Raw genomic sequence first — 13,311 nt, forward strand, 5'->3', positions numbered from 1 at the left:
TAATGCGATTTTTGAATTTATAACTCACGTGAGATTGTTACAATGCTTACAAGGTTGCTGCAAAAGTCCGACTTACAGATTAATGGTATACTTAAGAGCGGTGTGTAATTCATCAATTTTATCCACTGTAGATGTATTATTAGGTTAGGTTTTACAGAATTGTGATACACCACTTGCTTACTTTGTTGCAGAGTTGCAACCTTGATACTCGAGCTGTTCTTTAAAAAAAAAACATTTTAAATATTCAAGGATATTTTTTAAAACAGTTAGGGAGGTGTATTAAAAACCCACTTCTTATAGTTACTAAATTTTAACTTATTCCTTTAAATCCAACCAACCGCATCAAAATCAGTGTAGTGGTTGCCTAGAAAAACCATTTCTCCTTTCTCATGTATTTAGATCGGAGCTGCCGAGCCACAGCTTTCTCTAATAACGCGAACTACACTGTCAGGTGCGCAGGTACCTGCGCAAGCAACACGTGCGATACTCACATGAGTATGAAGATAGAAATGATGACCGACGTTACGATCAATTGCAGAGACAGTATGGCATACACCTTCCTGATGAAGCCTGCAATGAGACCGCCGAAAAAATATGGCGTTTCAAAGAACACCAAGGATGTGCGCAGGGTGATCTCTTGTAAGAAAAGGCATACTTGGTGCCTGCTTGTACGGCAGGTGTGGCAATTGTGTCACGCAAGTTGGATTACTTGAAGAGGTGGACGTTACCGTGCACCATATATGTCGCAGTGATATGTTAGCTAAGTAGCGAAGCTTTAATAGTGATTAATAATTATTCACTGCAGTACACTGGTCCTAATTGCGAAATTGAACCCAAGCCGTAGTGAAGTCGTATCCACTTAGCGGAAACCATGTGCTCAGCAACAGTACTAAGAAATACACCCTCAAATTCCGAGGCTAAATGACATGGTGATCGGGTTAACACTTAATTGTCCGCACAACATCTTTCTGCGCAATGCTGAAACTTGCTAGGTCGAGCATTCGGTTCTTTTAGAACGCTACATTGTCCTTCTTTACCGATGAACCATTAGCTGTACAGGAGTTTAAAAAAATATCTCGAAATGCATGAGGTCACGTCGAACTGATGTGTGAAATTAACGACGGCGGCGCCACCAGTGCTCTTTTTTTTTTTTTTTTCGTCTTTTCTGACTTACCAAACCCCTTATCACGATAAGAAATGCTGCTTTTCTACTGCAGAAACGTAACTTACTAGCACAGCTTATCTTGCTTTATTCTTCAGTGCGGTTATCTGAAGTTAAGGTAAATTTCCGCCTAAATTGTTACAAATTCCATCACCAAACCTAGTCCAATCAGATGTATTTCCGCGTAGTATACACGGTTCAATTGCTCAGAGCGCAAACCAATGGTTATGAAGGCTTCGCGGGGTCGGCATCCTGCTTTATCATTGAATTAAGCTCGCGAAATGTTATATCGGAGCCAGGAGACAAGCGAATAGCCCTCCACCCTTTGCCTCCTCTCTGAACTTGATCCCGTGACTTGCGAAATCAACGAAGATTACCGTAGTGTTATCTTCGTTGATTTGACGCAGGAAAGAGGAAATCATGAATGATAAAAGAGTGCTTTTAAAGGGTGCAAAAACTTCAGAGAGTGCCAAAACGCCCGTGTACCGTGCATTTGGTGCACGTCAAAAGGCCACAGCTGGTCAACATTAATCCGGAGCCCCCCCACTACGACATATACCTTATAATCATATTGCGGTTTTGGCAAGCAAGGCCTGATAATCTTTTAAATAAATATTAATTCAAAGAACACGTTTAGGAATAACTCAGGCACATCGTACAGTAGATGAATGGTGGCCGCCATATATGCTAGGGTACTAGCAAGTCTAAAAGCTGCACTGATAATACGCTGAATGAAGTACGGTCACCGTCAAGCGGCAAAGCAATGCACGCGTTTTAGTAGCGTGCACTGACCTCATCGTGACCGTCGTGTTTGAATAATATACTCCGTTTCAGAGATCAGGTGCAACGCTGTGAGGCTATAGTGACCTTTAAGCGCAAAGCACTTTAGGGGCCCGGGCTTTCGGCGTGTAATGTGATCTCATGTCATCGTGGTCACGCGCGAAAACAGGGTCAAAACAAGTGCAGAATTAATCAAAACCGAATCAAAATAAACGAACATGATTCAGAATAACGTAAAATGTAGTAGTAATTAAGCATTAAGCGCATTAATTAGCAGAAACTCGTGAAAATCTTTTCCCAAATGCCAGTCTGGTACCAGAGCAGCGCAACAGAGGGCGCCGCCACCCCACATTCCTCCTCACTCCAGCGCTACTCCAGCACCCGATCAGCGCGCGCCGTGTGGCAAGAGAGAAGGAACCGGGCTTTATAAGCAATTGGCGCGCTCCGGAACTTTCTTTGTGCCATGGACGCCGAGCTGCAGGCGCGCATCGAGCGACAACGCCTGACGCATCACTGCTTCAGCACTTCCCCAGGTTTCACGTTAGTGGAGCTGCATCAGCGCTGGATTTGAACTGCACAAGCGCATGCTTTATTTTCCAGTGGCTGCGTCCGCACTTTGATACCGTTCGTGTCTTTTTGACCGCAATTGTGCGCAACGGTTTTTCGTATAGGCCCACTATTGGATGAAACAAGTTTTAATCCTTAGAAACAAGCACAATGTGGTATACGGCTGCTAATGCGTTGTTTTAGACCATTTTGATTTTTGTGGTTGCGCTTCTCGGGTTTTTATTTGCAGCCCGTCGCGGGGAGCTTCACGTGCATGCCGTACGAGCGAACACCGTTGGCGCGCAGCGAAGCATGGACTGAACGCGCGGAGTGATAAATTTTCTTTACCGAACTTATTGCGTAGCTTCCGCAGCGTTGCATCTGATGTCTGAAACGGACTATATCTTGGCGACGTGCCGCGACCGGTGATGTCACGCGAAACTATCAACACTACGAGGACTGTGTCACTAACAAGCCCTTGCAAATGCACCGCCTATTCATCTCGAATTAGGTCCTATAAATCCTGAGTTCCGGTTCAGGTCATCTCAGAAGTACTACTTCATCTCGGCTCCACGATATTCAATACAATTCAACGTAGTGTCGAAAACATGAGGGAAGTATAGCGGCGAAGTACAGCGCCACGGGGAGGCCGATTCCTGTTCGGGCGAGGGAGTGTCTTTTTGAAGCTCAGTGGAGCCTTCCTAATTTGGTTGTAGCGGGACTAGTATTAGCGCCACTGTCGTCGTTTCAAACCGAAGCTTCCCCTGGGTTTGAAGTTCGTCGTCGTTTTTTCGCCGGATATATTTTTGTATATACATAGAAAAGTTCGATCACTGGATATGTGCTGACCGCAGTTTTGCCGGTTATACAACTGAAGCCACTGGATTATGCGAGCATTCTTGGCAACGCCCTCAGGCTATGCTCACGTCGTACGCTACTGCTGTTATCTCGCTAACTCAGGCGAGCTCGAGGTTATTTAGATTCCAACATTTAGTTGAATGGGCGACTTCATTTTTGAAACAGCGAAGCTGTTTAAGCCAGCCGTAATTTGTGGTGCGTGCCAAAAAAACTGCCGCGCCTAGCCAAGGCAACCCGGAGGAGGAGGAGACCGCACGCGGTCTCCTCCTCGCCAGCTCCCTGCCTTCCCGACCCCCTACTCTCTTCTCTCCGCGGCGCGCTGAGCCAGGACACACAGAGAGAAAAAATGTCGCAGTTTCGCCCGAAAGGCGAAGCATCAATTGCGATAGCAAATTAGTAGAGAGCTATTCGGAGTAGGGATAGTAGTTTTATCGGCTGCATAAAGTTGGACACATTCGATTACTAACTGAACTAACAAGCGTGGTTTCAGCGCGCATAAGCAAACATGAATAGATCACACTGAATGACCGCAGACGACTGTCAAAACGCTGGCAGCGCCCCCCTCTCCCTCCCGCGCTGCCTTCCCGCTTTCTTGCTTTCGCGTGGGAGATTGAGTGGCAAGTTCCCCTTACGCCCGGTTGCAAGATATGCCTTTGGTGCCGGAGCACAGCGTCGCCCCGCTTCCCTCCCTCCCATACCCCCACGGCCTTTCGCGCGACGGTCGCGTTTGCTTTCCGCCGTGCGTTCGCTCTCCGTGATAGCGCGCGTCCCCCGCGCGCCTTCGCTCGCGCATACGGCGCGCGGCGACGATTTTATCGCCCTTGAACTTTATACGGAACCTCACGGCGACGCCGACGCCGACTGCAGAAATCCGGTTGAAGTGTCCATATAATTGCTATCGCAATAAAAGAAAGGCGAAAGCTTGCACTAAGCTTTCGACACACAAAGCTCAAGAGCTTGCACAAAGCTCAAGACACAGCGAAGCTGGCCGATTGATATCAAGCGGCTAGCCTCCAACACGTTCGGCATCGGCAAGCAGCAGCGTTCTTGGCACTGTGCGAACCTTGGTTAGCCTGCCTGCGTTTGTGGCATGTCAGGAACGCTGTCGCTCGTAGGCACCGACGCGTCCAGCGCTAGTCACGCAAAATGTCGCTAACGCGTTCGGCGTCCGACAGCGTTCTTGGCACTGTACCAAACTTGGTTAGCCTGCCTGCGTTTGTGGCATGCCAGGAGCGCTGTCGCTCGTAGGCGCCGACGCATCCAGCGCTAGTCACGCGAAATGTCGTGAAAGGGAAGGTACTTCCGAAAAGGATCGCTCGAGAATACCTTCCTAAATGCGTAGTTGAGTTAAACCAAGTTAATACCTAGCAGCAACCAAGCTAATACCTAGCATGCAGTAGCAGCCAGTAAGTTTCGCCGTGCCTAAGCTTTGCGCGACCGAGTGCAAACTTGCCCGTTTGTTTTTTAAAAGGGCGTGACTGCAAACCTGAAAAAATGTAATGGCCTGTACGAGGATTCGAAGTTGGAACCTTCGGTGTGAGAATCAGACGCTCTACCTCTACTCCCCGACGCCTAATCGGTGTGGTAAAATTAAGAAAAAATGTCACAGTTTCGCCCTAAGGGCGAAGCAATGAATGCGATAGCAACACAGCAATGTCATACGAAGTAAGGTGAGCGGCTTTGGTAGCAACAACACGCAGAACTGTTGTCGACGCCATCGGCGTTTTGCCCGCGTTAGCTCAAAATGCGTGCGGCGTTGGTGACTGTTGCTGGAGCCTCTCATATAAATAGGCACTTGGTGCCGCAGCTAAACGTCGCGTCCCTTCCTTCCCCCTCCCCCACGGCCTCTCGCGCGTCTGAAGAAGGCGCGTTTGCTCTACATATATGGTGATTGTAAAGGAGAAACGAGACGCCTAATTCTGCAGCCCTTAAGCGAGCACGGCGCAGAACGCGCGTTTGTTCTCCGCCGTGTGTTCACTCCCCGTGAAAGACGCGCCCCTCGCGCCCTTTCACTCGCACATACAGCGTTCGGCGCGCGGCGACGATTTCATCTCCAAATGACGTCATACGGAACCTCACGGCGACGGCGACGCCGACGGCAGAAATCTGCTTTTGAGTGTCCATATAATTGCTATCGCAATAAAAGGGGCAGCCATCGGATGGCGTCCATTGATGCAAGACGAGGGTAATGAGAGGTGCCAGGGAAACGTCGTCGTCTTGCAGTGGTCATGAAATGGGATAATGATTGATGATGAATGTCGAAGGCAGGAACCAAATAGTAACCCCCCCCCCCCCCCCTAACCACCCACAACTCTGCCCCCTGCTGTCCCGACTTTCTGCAAAATAGAGTTGGCAACCCTTACACTACGTGGGAAGAGATGACCATGAGCAATGGAGAGCGCAATCAAGGGACATTGCTAAATTCAACATTCGTTAAGGGTCCCGTGTTACAGAAAAGCCGGCGTCGGCGCCGGCGTCCACGGCCGAGAAAATAATCCCGAGCCACCCCGACCACGCAGGCCCTCTGCGTGGCGCAGAGTTGTCAGTGAATAATTGAATTTCTCAGAGTAAAATCCGGCAGAAAAATAGTAAAGTACGACTTAACCACTACCTACAGACATGATAGCGTCGGATTGTAATTTGAATGTACGGGAATATATAATTATGTTAGGAGGAAAGTCAAACAGACACTCCTAAAACATTTCTACGATACAATAGCGGCGCGCCCGGGTAGATTAATTGCAAAAACACCATCTAGGTGGCGCTCGCCTCCTCGGCAGCTCGGCAGGTTAGGGAGCTTACATGCAACACCGTTTTAGGGTGGTGACAACACCAAGATTTTGACCGCTATTTACCGCCAAATTTGGTGGGTAGCCATTTTGGTCCCCAGTCTTTCTGGCTTTTTTGCCACGCTCTGATGTACTCATGTTGACACGCGATCGACTAAATTTCTTTAATTTAGTTTTGCGCCAATGCGCACAAGAAACCTGCATACATCTTTAATATACTAGTTGCATTTTCCTTTTACTTTAACACATCAAACTTACTTTTCTATTGCACGTCGGGCGACACATGTAAAGCAACAAGTTATAAGGCACGATGGCGTGGTCGTGGTAGCATTATCTCACGCCAAGAACGTGAACTGTATTAAGCATTGTCGTTGCCTTCCAGTTGTACATAATATATAAAGGGTGCTTTTCGAAGTGTGCTGTAATAACGACTGTCCTTACAAGCCTGTTTAACTAAAACGTAGACGTGCCGTGTACGGCGCTCAGACGCGCCATTTGTCTCTGGCTGCTGAGGCCAAAGTTTATTAAAAGAAGTTAGTTAATTTCCGGTCACCAAGGGTTGCGGGAAATGTGGTCTGTCGCTGGTCTTTCGCCATTTTGTGCCCCAGATTTAACCCGCCAATTTAGCTGGCGGTGGCAAGTGCCCTTACAAAGGCTGTCACCACCCTAAAACGGCGTTGCATGTAGGCTTCCTTAAAACGGCGTTGCATGTAGGCTCCCTACGGCAGGTCAAACTGGCACTTAGCCTGCCTAATGCGTTTTGGACACGCGCGTGCCTCGGGGCAATAGCAAAATATTAATAAAATAATAAAGAAAGGTCCTAGGCCCTTCACATTTTGTTATAAGACGGCTTATATTGCCCCTGCAAAAATGTCTTCCCAGCAATGCATCTGCGTTTAAAAGTGAAGCCGAATTTAAGGCGATTGGTGTAAGCTTTTTCCTTGTAAGTTAGTTTTGCCACGTCGGGTGTTGCAGTGAAGCCTACTCATAAAGAAAAATGCGATGCGAACGGAGCCCGATAAAGCTATCGCGTTACACTCTTAAAGGCGAAGCTTATGCGTCCTTCAATTTTTCCTTGCGTTTTCATTCAAGCAGTGGCGGCAACGTTGCTCAATACGCAGAAAGGAAGTTGAAACGCTGAAGAATTTGCTACGCTAAGTGGTGACGTAAAACGACAGCAATTGAGCGGTGAAGATGTAAAAAAAGTCGCAGTTCTGCCCGAAAGGCGAAACATCGATTGCGATAGCAAATTAGTGGACAACTATACAAAGTAAAGATAGTAGTTTTATCGTTTGCGTAGACCTGTTAACATAGGCACACAAACTAAATTAACAAGCATGATGTCACGCGCTCCCAAGCAAACTGAACGCATCTCACTCGATGACCGCGAAAACTATAGCTGCCGAAACGCTAGAGTGAGCGAACGCAGCAGCATCAGCAGCAGCGAGCGAATTGAGCTTCGTGCCGGCGCTCGCATCAACGCGATCTTAGCCTCGAGGACACGGGGAGGGTGAACTGTCCTCCCCCCTCAGATGGCTTTCAAGATATAGTCGCACGGGTGGGCGCTCGCGGCGCAGAACGCGCCCCCCCCCCCCCCCCCCCCCCCCGGAGCCTTCCATGCCGGCGGGAGCGCGCAGCCACAGTAAAACGGAGCCCCTCCACCTGCCCACCTGCCCCCCGGAGACTCCCGGCCCAGCAGGAGCGCGCGGTCGCAGTGAAGCGCGGCCCCTCCACCTCCGTACCCTCCCTCCGCAGCGTTGTGCGTGACTGGAAGAATGCGCGCTTCCTTTCCGCTTCCCGCCCTTGTTTGCGCGAGCCGCGATTGTCGGCTCACAGTCGCATGCTTTCACTCGCGCAAACGGCGCGCGGCGACAATTTATCGCCTGTGGACTTTATACGGAACCTCACGGCGACGGCGACGGCAGAAATTCGCCTAGAGTGTCCATATAATTGCTGTCGCAATAAAAGAGGAAGAGGGATCTTACCCATCCGGATGACCTTGTTGTCGAACGGGTTGGGAGTGCCCATCGCGCCTGCCTCGGCGTCACTCGAGACGGCCACGGTGACAGGCAGTGACCTACTCATGGCGAGAAGTACGCTTTGCAGAGCACGTCCCAGGCGACGATTATGGCGTGTCTGCAGGCGTTGAAAAGAGCGAGGAGACACCGTGTAGAGGGCGCCAAAAGCTTACGGAATGTGCGATCTCAGAGAGAGACAAAGAAAAACAAAACTTGTTCTTTCCGCAACCTGCGCAGTTAATATGGTATTAAGATTCCCAGGGTGTGCTAGTATGTGTAGGTTTTCACAAGATGGCGCACTTTAGGACAGGACGAAAGGAGGCAGACGCAGGACAAGCAGCAGGACTACCGCTAGGCAGGATATAGCGCTTGGTCCGTCTCTCTCTTTTTTCGTCCTGTCTTAGGATGTGGCTTGTTGAAATCTTAAGGCATACTTTTATTTATTTGTTTATTTACCTATTTACAATACTTCAAGTACCCCATTTGAGGGGCTTTAAATGAGGAATTGGCGAACTTGTTCTTTCCGCAACCTGCGCAGTTAATATGGTATTAAGATTCCCAGGGTGTGCTAGTATGTGTAGGTTTTCACAAGATGGCGCACTTTAGGACAGGACGAAAGGAGGCAGACGCAGGACAAGCAGCAGGACTACCGCTAGGCAGGATATAGCGCTTGGTCCGTCTCTCTCTTTTTTCGTCCTGTCTTAGGATGTGGCTTGTTGAAATCTTAAGGCATACTTTTATTTATTTGTTTATTTACCTATTTACAATACTTCAAGTACCCCATTTCGAGGGGCTTTAAATGAGGAATTGGCGACTGCACAAATTAGTAGAATCACGTAATAAACTACTGCGGCCAGTTGAGAAATCGCTAAGTTATAGTAAACAGCATAATAATAAAACACAGAAACAGGTTAATACAATGGCTATAGTTAAATAAAAAGGCTAGGTGAACAGGTTATCAATTACAGAAATCAACAAATATGGAATTCAATGAACGCGGAAAGGGGTGGTAACAAATTAACCGGTATAAAGCTTGGCTAGTAAAAAAGCCACATAACTCGACAAACGCATCTAAGGCAACGACAGAACCATGGTAAAGAAATGCAGCGGATACTACAAGCATATGACGTGGCCAGGGAGAAGTGATTCACTGAAACAACCAGTCCAACAACGCCTTCTTTTAAACCGTGGTATTATATGCGATAAACATGCTGTTGTACGGTCTTGCTGGCTGCGCACAACAATTGCTAGAAATTACTTTTTCGCAAGACGCACGCCCTGTAAGCGTTTGACGCCGACTGTACAGTGGACACCAAACGTTGACGAGGCGACGATTACGCGACAAAAGCGGGTTTATTTGATTCATATGTGGCGCGTATAGCCCACAGTGAGGAATCGCTATCTACGCTTCATCGACGAATTGAATTTGACTGAACGCGCTCGTCTCTTGTAGAAAAATAGACAATCGTATTTAGGAGGGAGTCGATTGAAGCTATTTGTTTACTATCAGTATATATTTGTAATGCATTGACTGACTGAGTAAATCAATTCATCGATTGAATTGAATTTGAAATACAGTCTTGTGTTTGATTCGTTCCAGTTGAAAAGGCAATACTGCTGAAAATATCCTAGAGGTATTCGAATACGTACATCATGTATTCTGTGGTGCTGATTGGTTGATTGATTGATTGATTGGTTGATTGATTACGTGCTGAAGTTACTCCCATGCCGCGACAAACGCCGTAGTGGGTCGTTCAGGGTGATTTTTTTATCTCGAAGGCCGTAAGACTTATTAATGACGTAAAACTATCCCAATCTGTTTTTATTCCAAATCCGCCATTAGCCCACCGTGACAGCTCAAAATGACTCGGGATCCACCCAAATGGGTGCGGCACCCGCCCGTATGGGCTGGGCACCCAAGCCATTTTGACCTAACGCGGAAGCCCAATGATTACTTGGAATAAAAAAAAAAACGATTGGAATAGTTTTACGTTATTCCGGCCCACGGTTCTTTATCGCGCACAAAAGAATCTCACTTAACTCAGTGGAAACTCTCAGTTGCAACTTCGATTTCAAATACATCTGTAGTAGTAGTAGTAGTAGTAGCCCCTGGTCAAACCGAAATTGGTACATTATATGACAGCCTGAGCGAAGAGTTCAGTTGCTTACCGGTGAAATGGCGAAGGTAGATATAGATGTAGAGCCCAGACGGTGCCGATGCAGAGATTCTTTGTTTGCCTCTTATTCAATGCCTCGCACCCGCTACTATAAGAGTGATCAAGAAACAGGACAAAGAAACAACAAATAACAACACAACTCGATATCTTGATTTCGCGTTTGAGTCCAACTTGTTCGAAATACACTAGTCATCTTGACTTCGCTGCTAGATTTTTGTTAATACGATGTACATTAAGCCATTCAGAAACGAATTACAATGCACAGTTAAGAAATGTGGTAAAGTCCAATAATCTTATTACTATGGGTGGGCGAATATTCGAATTGTTCAATACGAACCGAATATTACGCACTAACTATTATATTCGAAAAACAAACCAAATATTTCGCAACAACCGACTATTCAAGTCTGGTTACTGTTTCCCGTCTGCTAAACACAGTGTATCGCTAATGATCAGCAGTGAAACAAAGACAAAATTTTTCGAAGCGATGCAGGAGCAAAATGGGCAATACAAGCTTTGTTTTTGGTTTCGCGGAGGCAGCCTACGTGACAGTTTGTGAGTTTCGCTCGGAATCTGTCATTTAGTGCTCTTGGAAGTCATGTCGTGTAGCGATTTTGTCTTTTACGCTACAACCAGTATGTTTACTTCGCAACGGGCGCTTTTACACGTGTCTACGACGCACAAGTCTTTCAACATCTTTCTTTCTTTCTTTCTTTCTTCCACAACTTCGGGCCACTTTTGTTTTTTTGCGAACCATTTATTTAGCGTTTGTGGTAAGCTATATAGTCATACAGCAGCCATTCATTTTGGGAAAGGTCGTTTGCGACGAGGCTCTGAATATGTTGTGAGGCTATTCGAACTGCTCTTTTAATGACAGTTAGTGACGTTGTGTTTAAAACGCGATCCCTTGTCCTTAATAGTTAGCTGTCATTTTCGCACTAGTCTGTACAAGCGTAATAGTCCTGCTGTAAACATATGCGCCTGCGCTTGACTATTCGATTAGATGCTCGATACTTACTATTCGTATGAGATTCGTATTCGAAAAAGCTGATATTCGCCCACCTCTTCTTATTATATAGATAGGTAAAAGGATAAACAAAAGAAAAAAAGGGAAATGAAAATTGTAGTATGTAGAAAATTGTATGTAGAAAAAATAATAAAGACTAAATATAGCGATACCGATATTAGAGAACACGTACGCTCTGCATTCCGCTTGCTTGCTTGCTTGCGTGCGTGTTTGCTTGCTTGGACGGTCGGTCGGTCGGTCTTCTATGATGGCGCACACCCACTGCGGGGGATTGGCCAAGATATGCATTTTATTAGGAAACTTATTAATATTAAAATTAGTAAAATGGTCAGGAGGAAATGAACAAAAATAACGTATGAAGAATTCAAGAGAGTCTCCTTGAAACAACTATAAAACTTTACTAAATTATTCCGCTTGGCAAAGGCATCTTCTTCCTTTTCTTGAGCTCGGGCTCTTTTTTTTTTTTTTTTCTTAAGCGACGCCTCTTCCCTGACTTTTGGCGTTCGTCGCCGTTTCCTCGCCAGATGTATTTGCGGATATACCTAGACAACTTGTGCTGCCACTGGGTATGGTGCCACTGAGTGTGTGCCGTACTTCGTGCGTACAACTCTAATCAAACATTTTTTTCCCTCGACAAGAATTATACATAGCTTTCGTCCCCTTGACGCCGACAGCTAACAACTATCGCACTCATTCTTTTTTTTTTCTAAATAAACCGTCTCTACTACAATTGACGAGGATGTGCTCGGGCCATCCGGTACTGCTGCTACCTCGCTAACTCGAACAAGCTTCGCGTCGTTTATATTCCAACATTACGTTTCATTTTCACGATTACTTTTTAATGCGCTGGCATTCTTTGGGTACTTCACGCCCTTTCCGGGGGCTATCTATCTATCTATCTATCTATCTATCTATCTATCTATCTATCTATCTATCTATCTATCTATCTATCTATCTATCTATCTATTGCTATCTATCTATCTATCTATCTATCTATCTATCTATCTATCTATCTATCTATCTATCTATCTATCTATCTATCTATCTATCTATCTATCTATCTATCTATCTATCTATCTATCTATCTATCTATCTATCTATCTATCTATCTATCTATCTATCTATCTATCTATCTATCTATCTATCTATCTATCTATCTATCTATCTATCTATCTATCTATCTATCTATCTATCTATCTATCTATCTATCTATCTATCTATCTATCTATCTATCTATCTATCTATCTATCTATCTATCTATCTATCTATCTATCTATCTATCTATCTATCTATCTATCTATCTATCTATCTATCTATCTATCTATCTATCTATCTATCTATCTATCTATCTATCTATCTATCTATCTATCTATCTATCTATCTATCTATCTATCTATCTATCTATCTATCTATCTATCTATCTATCTATCTATCTATCTATCTATCTATCTATCTATCTATCTATCTATCTATCTATCTATCTATCTATCTATCTATCTATCTATCTATCTATCTATCTATCTATCTATCTATCTATCTATCTATCTATCTATCTATCTATCTATCTATCTATCTATCTATCTATCTATCTATCTATCTATCTATCTATCTATCTATCTATCTATCTATCTATCTATCTATCTATCTATCTATCTATCTATCTATCTATCCGGTATCCCCCCCACCTGGGTCACTGGGTAGTCCGTGGTCGAAAGGTTAGCGCATCAGACTGCTGTGCTGAGGGAACAGGGTTCGAAATCAATCACCGGACCAACTTGGGTCTCTGAGTATGTGGCAATGTGTGCATATCTGCCACTCTTCAACGAACCTCAGGCACGCCGACGTGGGTCGCTGTATATGCGGGACTGGGTAGTTACCGCTGTTCGAAGGAACTCTTTGACGCCGACTTGGAGTACTGAGTTTCGGTCACTCGGTCTGCGCTCCCCGGTCTGTG

The sequence above is a fragment of the Dermacentor silvarum genome, chromosome 10 (genome assembly GCF_013339745.2).
Source record: "Dermacentor silvarum isolate Dsil-2018 chromosome 10, BIME_Dsil_1.4, whole genome shotgun sequence".
Taxonomy (NCBI): domain Eukaryota; kingdom Metazoa; phylum Arthropoda; class Arachnida; order Ixodida; family Ixodidae; genus Dermacentor; species Dermacentor silvarum.